We start from the raw sequence: 14,084 nt of genomic DNA, 5'->3' as shown, positions 1-14,084 counted from the left end.
CAGATGATAACCACAATCAATTTTGGTTGCAAACTTTGAGATAGAATCTTTTAAATTTAAAATGAAGCATGGGCAGCCAAAAACTTTGAAATATGAAATCAATGGCTTTATTTTATACAACCGTTCATAGGCAGTATTTTGATGCCTAAGGTTGATTAAAACTCTGTTTTGGACATAGCAAGCAGTGTTTACTGCCTCTGCCCAAAAAGTCAATGCCAAACCTGCATCTGCAAGCATGGTTTTGGCAGCCTCTATCAATGTTCTATTCTTCCTTTCCACAACCCCATTTTATTCTGGTGTTCTAGGAATGTTGTACTGCCTTACAATTCCTTTTGACACACAGAAATCATCTAACTCCTTGTTTCTGAACTATGTGCCATTATCACTTCTGAAGATTTTGACTGGGAAGTCAAATTGCTTTTCAACCTATATCACAAAGTCTTGCAGAATACATATAGTCTCATCTTTTGAGTGTAAAACGTAAGTCCATGTAAACCTAGAAAAGTCATCAACAATAACCAGACAATATCTCTTTTTCTTAAAACTCATGACTTTAACTGGGCCAAACAAATCCATATGAAGCATTTGCAAACATTTGGTTGTTTTGGACTCATCAATTGATTTGTATGAGCTTTTATGTTGTTTTCCAGTTAGGCAGGAAACACAATGCTCAGGATAGGTGAACAGTTTTTGAGGTAAACCTCTTACTAACCCCTGTTTTGAAATGGCAGTGATTTTCTTGAGATTTGTGTGTCCCAATCTTCTGTGCCATAGTTATGTCTCTTTGTTTGAGGCAGCTGAGAACAGACAGGCATTAGTCCGGGGACTCTCTTTTGACATATCAACTACATAAACATTGTCACTTCTTTGAGCAACAAGTTTGGTTTTTCCAGTTTTTATTATTGCTTCAATATTTTCAACCATTTTTGGTCCAACAATCCTTTGTGAAGAATGAGTCATACCCCTTATCACTCATTTGTGAGACACTTAAGAGGTTGAATTTTAGATTGTCTATCAGATTGACATTTTCAAATTTTACATTACCAGACTATACTGTACCAGACCCCAGAACTTTCCCTTTACTATTATTACCAAAGGATATATCACCCCCTCCATGGATTTTGAAATCTTTGAGTAGGGATTTACATCCTATCATGTGCCTGGAGCCTCCACTATCTACATACCAAAAGCTAGCTAAGCATGCAGAAGCTCCCTCCACATGAAGTAAGAGGATTAGTTCATTAGGGTCTCCAAAGCCAATAAGGCTTTGGATGGGGTCTCAACTGTCACACCCTGGCTTTTGCGGAAGAGTGGGTTTATTTGGTGTTACTTCTTAATACCATAGCAATTATCATAACCATGCTATATGAAAATCAAACACATGATGTTCATCCATTCATCAAGTTTTAAAAGTTACCACGACAACATTGTTTAAAAGTCGACACATAAATCCAAATACAACCATGACATAATTAAAAACATGTTCATACGATACGACAAAAGACTTGACTAAAAACACGGTTTAAGGCTTGTAACCCGTCCAGGCAAGGGTCACACTTCCTAAACCCGGATGACATCAGTATTCCTTACGCAGCTTGATGTGATGCATACCTTGCCAGATCCACTAATTTCCTGAAATACATGTAGTTTGAAAAATCAACAAAAATTTGAGCGAGTTCATGTAAAAGTGAGCATGTATAAACCTTTAAAGTATGTATAAAAGTCCCTGGTATGTAGCAATAAGGAAAAAGAGATCATCAATGGGTTGCAAAGCCACTGGTATGTGTGAGAAAGTTTAGGGAAACTCAAACCTAGCAAATTTGTTATCGGGCTTCGGCTAGAAGACACAGTCACCTCCATGGGCCGCCCCGGCCTCACGGGTGTGGGCTCGCTACACCCAAATAGATCTATCACTCTTGTGTCCCTCGGTCCTAACTACGAGGAACCTCAAGTGTTGTACCCACCCCTCACATGATCTAGTAGTATAAACCCTCCCTACGCTAACCATACCATGTAAATAAATGTTTGTATTAATCATCGCATGTATTTCACCCCCGAAGTATAAAACTAAAAACAATAAAGAGAAAAGGGGGAACATGAACTCACAAAAGTGCGTATCCTGTAACGTCAATCTCAAACTCGATCTGCTGCGTGACGACCTACACGTACTAATGCCTATTAGACGGATGGGCCGTGCCTTGGTTTAAGGTTTAACGATTTTGGAAAAATAGTTAGGCAACTATTTCGTATTCACACTTTTTAATTATTTTATAAGTGTATTTCCTTCCCAAGGATGAGGGTTTTTATACATGTACACGTTCTAATTCCGAAAAATATATTTTAAGTCCAACTTAGAAAATATATTTAATTTACTTGTCTAAAACATCTTAATTCCAAAATATACATAACTTTTCCAAAAATATTATATTTTACCTATACATTTTCCAAAATAATACTTTATCGAAATATACGTATGAGAGTATTTTCCGAAATATACATAAGTTACGTTTTAGCGTGTCGTAAGGCAACAATACTTGTGTAACTTAAATATTTATTTTGTGAGAGCGTTGGTATTATTATGGAATCGTAATCTCATGGTATTTTCAAGTTATATTATTTTATCCTAAAAATAATATATCTAGTTCACATAATAAACAAACAATCACACAAGCGTTTTAGTATAAAATATATATTCTAAATATATATTTAACAAATTTTATTTAAGAAAATCAACCTCCGGCACTTAGTATTTTTGCAAATAAAAATCATGGCGAAGTTTATTTTGAAAACCAAGTTAAAAATACATTTGTAAACTCTTGTTAGAAAAATATTTCTAAGTGTTGAAATTCTAGAAAAATTTCGCCAGAGTTTTCTTTGTAAATGGAGGTGTCCATGCTGCCTAGCATATCACTTTCTTTTGTAAAATCATTCAAACAATCATCAACCAAGAATATAGAATCTCCAATTACCAATCTTGGCAAAAATAAGTATAAACAATAAACTTATGAACTTGAAAAATTTGTAAAAGCAAGTAGTAACTTACTAGCATAATTAGTAAGTCTTGTTACCTTTAAAAATGTGATTAGTTTCTTAAAATCTTTATTTTTAAAGGATTTAAACATTTACAACTTCTAGTCATGATTTCCAAAAATTTTTCTTTGTGAAATTTTCTTGTTACACAAGTGTTTATACACTTGTTTACTTACTAAAAATGTGTTTAGTTCATATAAGATCCGAATTTTACCAAAACTTATTCCTTTCACTTGGTTCTTTTGAAAAACCACTCATAGATCTTTAGATCTACAAGTTTATAACTTTATTTTCTAAGAAATCCCTTATTTGTTCAAGTTCAAAGTTCATGTGTGTCACACCCCGAAATATCAGAGCTGGCGTGACTGGACCGGTATCTTCATTGCACAGCGGAAGCAAATAAGCTAAGACTTCTCGAAAATGAACGCCTCTAAGTACTCGAATTCCCATGGGTTCTCCTATTCCAACCGTTCCATAGTTTTGAAAATGCAACCTGAGAAAGAAACATGCGAAAATTCAACATAAAGTTGAGCGAGTTCATAGTTTGTTTTGAAAAGATTTAATATAAATCTTTTAGATAACCGGTTTTAAAGTTTTTGAGAAAATATAGAAAAATCATTTTCTCGACATAATATATGAAAAACTGTGAGTCTTGCCCACGAGAGTCTTTGTGCATTGCACGAGAGAGAAAGGGCCGAGCCCAAACGAACCTTTGTAAGCAGGATCAGCGCGTCCTCTTACTTAGGTATAATTTGAAAAGCGTTACCAAAGTTTGTAAATCCATGTATTTGTGAGTTTCCATCAAATGAATCTTAAAAACATTTGAAAATTTGAGTATCAAAAGCTGGTATGTAAGCGTCTATGAACAGATCATTAATGTTTTGCAAGGACATTAATATGTGTGGCGACATAGGAAGCACTCAACCCTAGCGGATTTCCCCCGGTCCACCCGGTTAGAACAACAAAAGCACTACATGGGCCACACAAGGACCCAAGAGTGGGGCTCGCTACACCCGATAGATCTACCACTTTTGCCCTCAGTCTTATACAAGATTAATGGCACTTAAGAGAGATTACTATTCGCTCACCTGATCTAACAGTTCATTCCCTAGCTTAACCATACCCTAGTTAACGTATAATGTGAGAGTTATTCATGTCCTTGGGCCTCTGCCCATGTCCTTGGGCCTTTGCCCACGCCATTCGTGTTATTAAAACTCATGCATGTTTCGAAAAACACTAATGTTTTTATAAACCGGTATGTTTAGCATAATCTTTTCGTAAACCATTTGAGTTTGTTAAAATCATGTCGCAAAATGGTTTATAAATATGCAATATTCATTTATCGAAACCTTGTGTGATTTTGCAAAACTTGCATGCCTTTCCACCTCCGAAAACATTTTATAAAAATGTAAAACAGTAAAAAGTGGGGGTTATGAACTCACCTGATGCACGAGCAAATGTAGCAAAGAAAGTAGCTAAAATCAAAGTCCGTGGACGTGCGACATGACCTATGCGTATCCTAAAATTCCAAAGGCACCATGAGGTCTATGTATTAATTCTAGCATATGGTCATATGTATCAAATCACCCAAGTATCTAAATGTTGTTCTTGTTATCTTTGAAATCGTACTTTGAGATGTGACTAACCGTTAGTAACACGTATACGTTTCTTGAAAATATATTTATTAAAAAATATATATTTATCATGTGTGTAAATGTAACTCGTCTTGTATTCCAACGTTTGAATCCATGCCCGGGATTGTAAAAAGAACACTTATTCAAACCCAAAAGTTGACACGATTATTTTTATTTATTTATTATAGTTTTTTTTTTTGGGGGAAATAATCCAATGAGATTTACCGTGTTTTTGTTTTAAAAACTGAAAGTAGTTGATCGCCAAATGTTTATGTATAAAGCTACTTAAGTAACAACTATACACTTTTGGCAGGTTTCAGTTTTAACTTAGTAATTTTTACATAAAAATATATATTTATATTTTTACATCCCAAATTCTATAAGATACATATCTTGCAGAACAAATGATGTAACCTACATATATGTAAAAAAAAATAATCATTTATATTTCTACATGAAAATCTTTCCAAAATTATGTGTAGAAAAATAATCTTGTATGTGTAAAACAATAAAGTTGGTTCTACCTTTATTTAGGCTTTTCATACAAATTATATTTATACATAAATATTTAGATGACCAACATAACCTTGTTATGACTTAGACATAAATATTTATTTAGGGTTTTGAACCTCAAAATATGTTATCTTTAACGTAATAATATGTTAAAGTACATGGTTATGACTTAGAATAATCATGAAAAATATATAAATTTGAAATATAAAAAGATCACCAACATTTTCAGTTATATCATCGATCAAGAAGCTATATATATATATATATGCTCATGAAATTTATATATTACTAACAATAAACTAGTTAGTTTTAATGGAGTTTAAAGCAACATAAGACAAGAACGACCTTGTAAACTCATAACAAGTTACAAAATAATAAGCATAGATTTTATAACAAGAAATAAACCAAGCTTTTCTTATGATTTTAACCATCAGATGTAGTTAGTAAAAGTCCATGTAATTTCCATACGAAAACCAAGTCTTAGAACATGAGTTTTTGTATTTTATAAAAGCTAGGAACTTTTCACGAACATCTAACTTGGGTGATTTTTTTTTCTACATAGTAATTTACTGAAAATAATAAAAAAAATCTATATAAATAAACACTTACAACAAGCAAACAAGGCAGTATGAGAAACTAGAGAAGAAAAGCTTGAATCTTAAAGCTTGAAGCTTAAACTTGGAACAAACACCTCAAAACCACTTGAATGTTTGAACTTTGGGCTGTGTGGAAGATTTGTGGGGTTGTTTGGGCTGAATTCGGTCAAGAGAAAGGGAGGAAAAGAGAGCTAAGAATGAGAGAAAAAAAAGTCTTGAATAAAAAAAACTAGAGGTGTAGTTTTTTTTAAGGATGCAATGATGAATCTAGATGGAGTGTAGATTTGTAGAACATGATTTCTGTGAATGAAGCATGGTCGACAAAAAAAAATTCTCACAAAAGTCAACATATATATTTTGGTGCAATACTCATGGGTCAATACCAGCCACACATACTTGATTATTATTATTTTTTTTTCAACTTTCCATGCCATTCGTCATTTCCTTTACATCACTTTTTGTCAAATAAATAAGTACCCATACTTTACTTTGCTTAGGGCTGTGAGTTGAAGACATGAAATGAAGTACGGGGTGTGTTCTTTATAATCATAACTTAAAATATCTTCATGTTTCAACACATGGGAAAAACAATTTAAAAAAAATGAAAGGGGCATGATTGTGAGATTTGGTGTGATTGACGGCAATGGGGTACAGGTTGGGTGATAATTGTGTTGATGAATGATGATGGATGACGGTTAACCTTGAGTGTGGATTTAAGTTTTGGTTGGTGTATAAAATACCCGCTTAATTATACCCACTACTTACTATTTTTAATAATAAATAAAATAGAAGCATAATAAAACATATGAATGTGTCGGGTGTATACAAATATATTTTTATACGTTTGTATTCGTGTCGTGCTAACCGCGTGTTGCAAATATAATTTACAACTTACGCATCAAAAAAAAATAACACATATATTTCTAAATATATATTTATGGTATTGCTCACATAGTAATACTATAGAGTGATTACCCAAGTATTTAGACAATTATGACCAATGTTTGCGTTCGTGTTTTATGTCGTTCGAAAGCATGAATATTTCGCAAAACAAAATCTTTAAATATAAATTATATGTACAAAGTTTATATTCGTCGGCGTTGTCCGTATTTTGTACGGTGTCCGCTCGTTACCGCTTTTCGTTATGCAAGTTTTCCGCAATTCACCATTCGCGTACTGTAAAGTCGAAGCATTACAAAAGCCTTGTTGGGTTAACTCGTGCCTTAAACGCTATTAATTATCGCCTTAAATGTTCGTTAATCGCGTAATTAGAAGCCGTTAATTACCGGTTGTCACATTCTCCCCCTGTTGCAGAAATTTCGTCCTCGAAATTTAGACTATGTTATCTCCTCAGAGTTGTGTCCTTCCTAGGTAAGTCCGAATAATACCAAAGTGAATAACCGCGTAATCAAAGCAAGACTTAATCAGATTACGTAAATGTGAGGACATTTTGCATCAATAAGAACTCAATGGTTCAACTGAGTTTGTTTCGAAAATCGATGTCAAGGGTACGAAGTGTTGTGATACTATCACCAATGTCACCAAGTTTACGGGGTTCAACAAAAGAGGAGTTTCAACCAATAGAATTCCAAATGAACATTCACAATATACAAATCAATTTTTGAAACAATAGAATTTACTACCAACGGAAACTTGCATACGTTGTTGTATGATTGAAACTCAAATTCAATAAGTTCAAATAAATAGAATAAAAAAATGATTTGTTAATTATCGAACCATTAAATGAATAAAATCAACGTGTTGATGTTATAGAGTTGCAAGGATACACCGAAATGAAATACAACCAAACCTGGTGTATCATCGTCTTAATACATAATTGCATTAAGACTATTTAGATGATGTGTCAAACGAAAAGCATAAATAGTTTCGCATGAAACGGCTGATCATGATTAGCACAAGCTACAGGTTTATACCGACGCCACAAGGTGTCGTAGTGAATGAAATAATTCGATAATAGCGGTGATCGAACAAGTATCACCATGTTTTGCATGAAACGCTCGATCATGATTAGCCCAAGCTACAAGTTTATACCGACACCACAAGGTGTCGTATTGAATGAAACAATTCAATAATAGCGGTGACCGAACAAGTATCACCATGTATGAAATCAGATGAAGGGCTCAACGAAGTAAATGTGAATGTTTGTTCCAAACAAACATCATGAGATTTTCAATTGATAAGGAAACAACAACTAAATAGTGTTTTCGATCGAAGATGAAAATCAATGAATATCACAAAATGTTCGATCAATGTTGAAAGAATCGTTAAGAGGTACACCGAGATATGACATGAACTTGTGTACCATTATCTTAATACATAATTGTATTAAGACTGCTTTAATATGATAATTTAGCAAAACGGATTTAATACAAATAAACAAATAATAAATAACTAAATCCGTGCATGATGTGTGCAAACGAGATTAGCGCAAGCTTCAAATTTGTGAGTGCGTCACCACAAGGTGATCGTGATCAACGAAACAATTCAACGAAGTCGAAGACCAAACAAGCTTATTATGATTCGATACAACGGAAGTGCCTGTTGGAATTATTTCGAATTTGAGGACACAAGTCCATCATATGGAATCTTGAATTGAATATATATTACGAGCAAGTTCGAACAATTGAACTTGGTTTACACACAGTCCAACAATGGGTGCATGTATCAACCAGAAGATTTCGACATGGTTACAACGAAACCATGTATGTGGCTTGAAAAGAAAAGAGTTTCAACGAGTTTCGTTGACTCGATATCAAAGAGTCAACATTATGCAATAATAAAGTTTATCTAGATCACAATGCAAGGAGTGAGTATAGCGAAATAATATTTGAACTTGGTAAAGCAACAATTTCAAGTGGAGTCACATGCGTAACAAACAACGCATGTATAAATATGAATTAATCAAGAATGAAGCAAATGAGCATTCGCTATTATGTAAGAATATTTCTGTGATGCAATGATCATTAGGGGGAGTAGAAATGTAAAAAAAAATCTACTCACTAGATGCAAAACTCGGAAGATGCAAAACTCGGAATTTCAATAAAAGAAATTTAAGGACTTTACCTGGAATTTCGTGTGATAGCCGGTTGTTAGGTGACATTACCATGGAATGTCGAACATAGTGTATTCGCCATTAATGAAGGAGGGGGGATGCGAAGACATGTGACTTCCTTTGCAGCGCCAACAATTGTGAGTCTCTTCAGACTAAGTATCAACTGTTGTGAAATCTTATGAAATCTTCTTCCGCTGACGAGATAAGCATCGTTGTTGTCGTGCCAATTTGTGTTTTCTCCAAGGTCTTGCCTCGAAAGTCGTGTGTGGTGTACTTCGACGTCCGCTGACGTATAGTTTAAGTTTCACGTATAGTTGCGCAATAGCGTTTCGTCCCGCGTAGGTTACCTGCTCGGGTAACTAAAATAGCATAGACAATACAGATAATGGCGTTTGCCCGAGTTGTTAGTCATGGTTTCTAAGTGAGGACCTTTAATGAATTTCGACATAAGTTACTCATCAAGAGTTTTCAAAAGGTCTTATATGCGTGTTATCAAAACCCTCCAGGTTTTGCTTACTGTGTGTAATCGTCTCGTTTATCGTGTATCAACTCAACACTTATGTATTTTTTTTTTTACCGAAATGTTGACTCATTGTTTCGGCAACGGTTGGAACCCATATTCAAGTCTTAGGCGTTCTGTATGCGTTCAAGTCTTAATAATCTAGGTCCCCAGAGGAAAGTGAGGTTAGAGCCTAGGTATCTCTACAGAAACCTAATTCGCCGAAACCTATAGCTCTGATACCAATTTGTCACACCCCGAAATATCAGAGCTGGCGTGACTGGACCGGTATCTTCATTGCACAGCGGAAGCAAATAAGCTAAGACTTCTCGAAAATGAACGCCTCTAAGTACTCGAATTCCCATGGGTTCTCCTATTCCAACCGTTCCATAGTTTTGAAAATGCAACCTGAGAAAGAAACATGCGAAAATTCAACATAAAGTTGAGCGAGTTCATAGTTTGTTTTGAAAAGATTTAATATAAATCTTTTAGATAACCGGTTTTAAAGTTTTTGAGAAAATATAGAAAAATCATTTTCTCGACATAATATATGAAAAACTGTGAGTCTTGCCCACGAGAGTCTTTGTGCATTGCACGAGAGAGAAAGGGCCGAGCCCAAACGAACCTTTGTAAGCAGGATCAGCGCGTCCTCTTACTTAGGTATAATTTGAAAAGCGTTACCAAAGTTTGTAAATCCATGTATTTGTGAGTTTCCATCAAATGAATCTTAAAAACATTTGAAAATTTGAGTATCAAAAGCTGGTATGTAAGCGTCTATGAACAGATCATTAATGTTTTGCAAGGACATTAATATGTGTGGCGACATAGGAAGCACTCAACCCTAGCGGATTTCCCCCGGTCCACCCGGTTAGAACAACAAAAGCACTACATGGGCCACACAAGGACCCAAGAGTGGGGCTCGCTACACCCGATAGATCTACCACTTTTGCCCTCAGTCTTATACAAGATTAATGGCACTTAAGAGAGATTACTATTCGCTCACCTGATCTAACAGTTCATTCCCTAGCTTAACCATACCCTAGTTAACGTATAATGTGAGAGTTATTCATGTCCTTGGGCCTCTGCCCATGTCCTTGGGCCTTTGCCCACGCCATTCGTGTTATTAAAACTCATGCATGTTTCGAAAAACACTAATGTTTTTATAAACCGGTATGTTTAGCATAATCTTTTCGTAAACCATTTGAGTTTGTTAAAATCATGTCGCAAAATGGTTTATAAATATGCAATATTCATTTATCGAAACCTTGTGTGATTTTGCAAAACTTGCATGCCTTTCCACCTCCGAAAACATTTTATAAAAATGTAAAACAGTAAAAAGTGGGGGTTATGAACTCACCTGATGCACGAGCAAATGTAGCAAAGAAAGTAGCTAAAATCAAAGTCCGTGGACGTGCGACATGACCTATGCGTATCCTAAAATTCCAAAGGCACCATGAGGTCTATGTATTAATTCTAGCATATGGTCATATGTATCAAATCACCCAAGTATCTAAATGTTGTTCTTGTTATCTTTGAAATCGTACTTTGAGATGTGACTAACCGTTAGTAACACGTATACGTTTCTTGAAAATATATTTATTAAAAAATATATATTTATCATGTGTGTAAATGTAACTCGTCTTGTATTCCAACGTTTGAATCCATGCCCGGGATTGTAAAAAGAACACTTATTCAAACCCAAAAGTTGACACGATTATTTTTATTTATTTATTATAGTTTTTTTTTTTGGGGGAAATAATCCAATGAGATTTACCGTGTTTTTGTTTTAAAAACTGAAAGTAGTTGATCGCCAAATGTTTATGTATAAAGCTACTTAAGTAACAACTATACACTTTTGGCAGGTTTCAGTTTTAACTTAGTAATTTTTACATAAAAATATATATTTATATTTTTACATCCCAAATTCTATAAGATACATATCTTGCAGAACAAATGATGTAACCTACATATATGTAAAAAAAAATAATCATTTATATTTCTACATGAAAATCTTTCCAAAATTATGTGTAGAAAAATAATCTTGTATGTGTAAAACAATAAAGTTGGTTCTACCTTTATTTAGGCTTTTCATACAAATTATATTTATACATAAATATTTAGATGACCAACATAACCTTGTTATGACTTAGACATAAATATTTATTTAGGGTTTTGAACCTCAAAATATGTTATCTTTAACGTAATAATATGTTAAAGTACATGGTTATGACTTAGAATAATCATGAAAAATATATAAATTTGAAATATAAAAAGATCACCAACATTTTCAGTTATATCATCGATCAAGAAGCTATATATATATATATATGCTCATGAAATTTATATATTACTAACAATAAACTAGTTAGTTTTAATGGAGTTTAAAGCAACATAAGACAAGAACGACCTTGTAAACTCATAACAAGTTACAAAATAATAAGCATAGATTTTATAACAAGAAATAAACCAAGCTTTTCTTATGATTTTAACCATCAGATGTAGTTAGTAAAAGTCCATGTAATTTCCATACGAAAACCAAGTCTTAGAACATGAGTTTTTGTATTTTATAAAAGCTAGGAACTTTTCACGAACATCTAACTTGGGTGATTTTTTTTTCTACATAGTAATTTACTGAAAATAATAAAAAAAATCTATATAAATAAACACTTACAACAAGCAAACAAGGCAGTATGAGAAACTAGAGAAGAAAAGCTTGAATCTTAAAGCTTGAAGCTTAAACTTGGAACAAACACCTCAAAACCACTTGAATGTTTGAACTTTGGGCTGTGTGGAAGATTTGTGGGGTTGTTTGGGCTGAATTCGGTCAAGAGAAAGGGAGGAAAAGAGAGCTAAGAATGAGAGAAAAAAAAGTCTTGAATAAAAAAAACTAGAGGTGTAGTTTTTTTTAAGGATGCAATGATGAATCTAGATGGAGTGTAGATTTGTAGAACATGATTTCTGTGAATGAAGCATGGTCGACAAAAAAAAATTCTCACAAAAGTCAACATATATATTTTGGTGCAATACTCATGGGTCAATACCAGCCACACATACTTGATTATTATTATTTTTTTTTCAACTTTCCATGCCATTCGTCATTTCCTTTACATCACTTTTTGTCAAATAAATAAGTACCCATACTTTACTTTGCTTAGGGCTGTGAGTTGAAGACATGAAATGAAGTACGGGGTGTGTTCTTTATAATCATAACTTAAAATATCTTCATGTTTCAACACATGGGAAAAACAATTTAAAAAAAATGAAAGGGGCATGATTGTGAGATTTGGTGTGATTGACGGCAATGGGGTACAGGTTGGGTGATAATTGTGTTGATGAATGATGATGGATGACGGTTAACCTTGAGTGTGGATTTAAGTTTTGGTTGGTGTATAAAATACCCGCTTAATTATACCCACTACTTACTATTTTTAATAATAAATAAAATAGAAGCATAATAAAACATATGAATGTGTCGGGTGTATAGAAATATATTTTTATACGTTTGTATTCGTGTCGTGCTAACCGCGTGTTGCAAATATAATTTACAACTTACGCATCAAAAAAAAAATAACACATATATTTCTAAATATATATTTATGGTATTGCTCACATAGTAATACTATAGAGTGATTACCCAAGTATTTAGACAATTATGACCAATGTTTGCGTTCGTGTTTTATGTCGTTCGAAAGCATGAATATTTCGCAAAACAAAATCTTTAAATATAAATTATATGTACAAAGTTTATATTCGTCGGCGTTGTCCGTATTTTGTACGGTGTCCGCTCGTTACCGCTTTTCGTTATGCAAGTTTTCCGCAATTCACCATTCGCGTACTGTAAAGTCGAAGCATTACAAAAGCCTTGTTGGGTTAACTCGTGCCTTAAACACTATTAATTATCGCCTTAAATGTTCGTTAATCGCGTAATTAGAAGCCGTTAATTACCGGTTGTCACAATGTGTGGATGATTCCATCATCCACAACATCTTTAACCTTCACATCTTGCTAGTTCATGCCTTTTAACATGATCTAGCAAGTCCATGTGATGAATCATCTCATTTTTACTAACAAATAACATTCAATAATCATAACAACCCAAGAACAACATGATTTCATCATCATTATAACACTACTTCATTTCTTTATCCATTCTTCATCCTTTATGTTTCAAGACTTGTTTAAGTTCTTTAGAGTTTCTTAATATTTTATCATTCTTTCAACTATTAACCACCAAAAATAAGAATAAGATGAAGATTTAAGGCACTTACTACTAGCACAAGGCTAGGGGAGTTTCAAAGCGTAAAAGTGATGGATAAAAGAAAACAAGAGCGGTCCTTGAGCTTCCGAGCACACCAAGCTTAGTTGTAGGATCTTTAACACCTTTGAGTGTATGGAGATTGCTTGAAAGGAAACTTGAAGGTGGTGGTATGGTGGGTGGTGGTGGCGGCCGAACACAAAGGATGTGAGAAGAAGGAGGAGTAAGTTTGCAAGTGTGTTGTGAATGTGAAGTCTTAACCTCTTGTATCTATTTATAATCCAAGTTCATTCTTTAACCAACATGTAACATGCTCCTAACATATTCTATTATTTTAATCAAGAAAAATCAAAGGGTGGGTCACCCCTAAGTAACCGTCGCCCAAGGGGGGGGGGGATGGGGTTGGGTTTCAATTCTTGGTTACAAGTGTAGTTAGAATCTAGTTAGGACTTAAAGGTTAAATTTGTATGTTAAGGTGTGTTAC

The 14,084-nt window shown here is 34.0% G+C and overlaps 1 long non-coding RNA gene across 4 annotated transcripts; it reads right to left on the bottom strand.

Annotated features, from left to right (window-relative positions):
• Positions 1 to 1,365: 1,365 nt before the first annotated feature.
• Positions 1,366 to 13,301, bottom strand: LOC110873878. Of its 4 annotated transcripts, none has more exons than XR_004864428.1 (5): positions 12,017 to 12,776; positions 10,703 to 10,779; positions 4,473 to 4,549; positions 2,107 to 3,523; positions 1,366 to 1,632 (listed from the first exon to the last, which is right to left on the bottom strand). It is a non-coding gene; the product is annotated as an uncharacterized LOC110873878 (long non-coding RNA). The 4 variants fall into 4 exon arrangements; XR_002555541.2 differs by having other exon boundaries at positions 1,400 to 1,632; positions 3,372 to 3,523; positions 12,017 to 12,765; XR_002555542.2 differs by lacking the exons at positions 10,703 to 10,779; positions 12,017 to 12,776 and adding an exon at positions 5,787 to 7,365.
• Positions 13,302 to 14,084: the final 783 nt, after the last annotated feature.

This window comes from Helianthus annuus, chromosome 8 (assembly GCF_002127325.2).
Source record: "Helianthus annuus cultivar XRQ/B chromosome 8, HanXRQr2.0-SUNRISE, whole genome shotgun sequence".
Taxonomy (NCBI): domain Eukaryota; kingdom Viridiplantae; phylum Streptophyta; class Magnoliopsida; order Asterales; family Asteraceae; genus Helianthus; species Helianthus annuus.
Note: the sequence above shows the minus strand (reverse complement) of the source record. Positions and strands in the feature narration are given on the sequence as shown.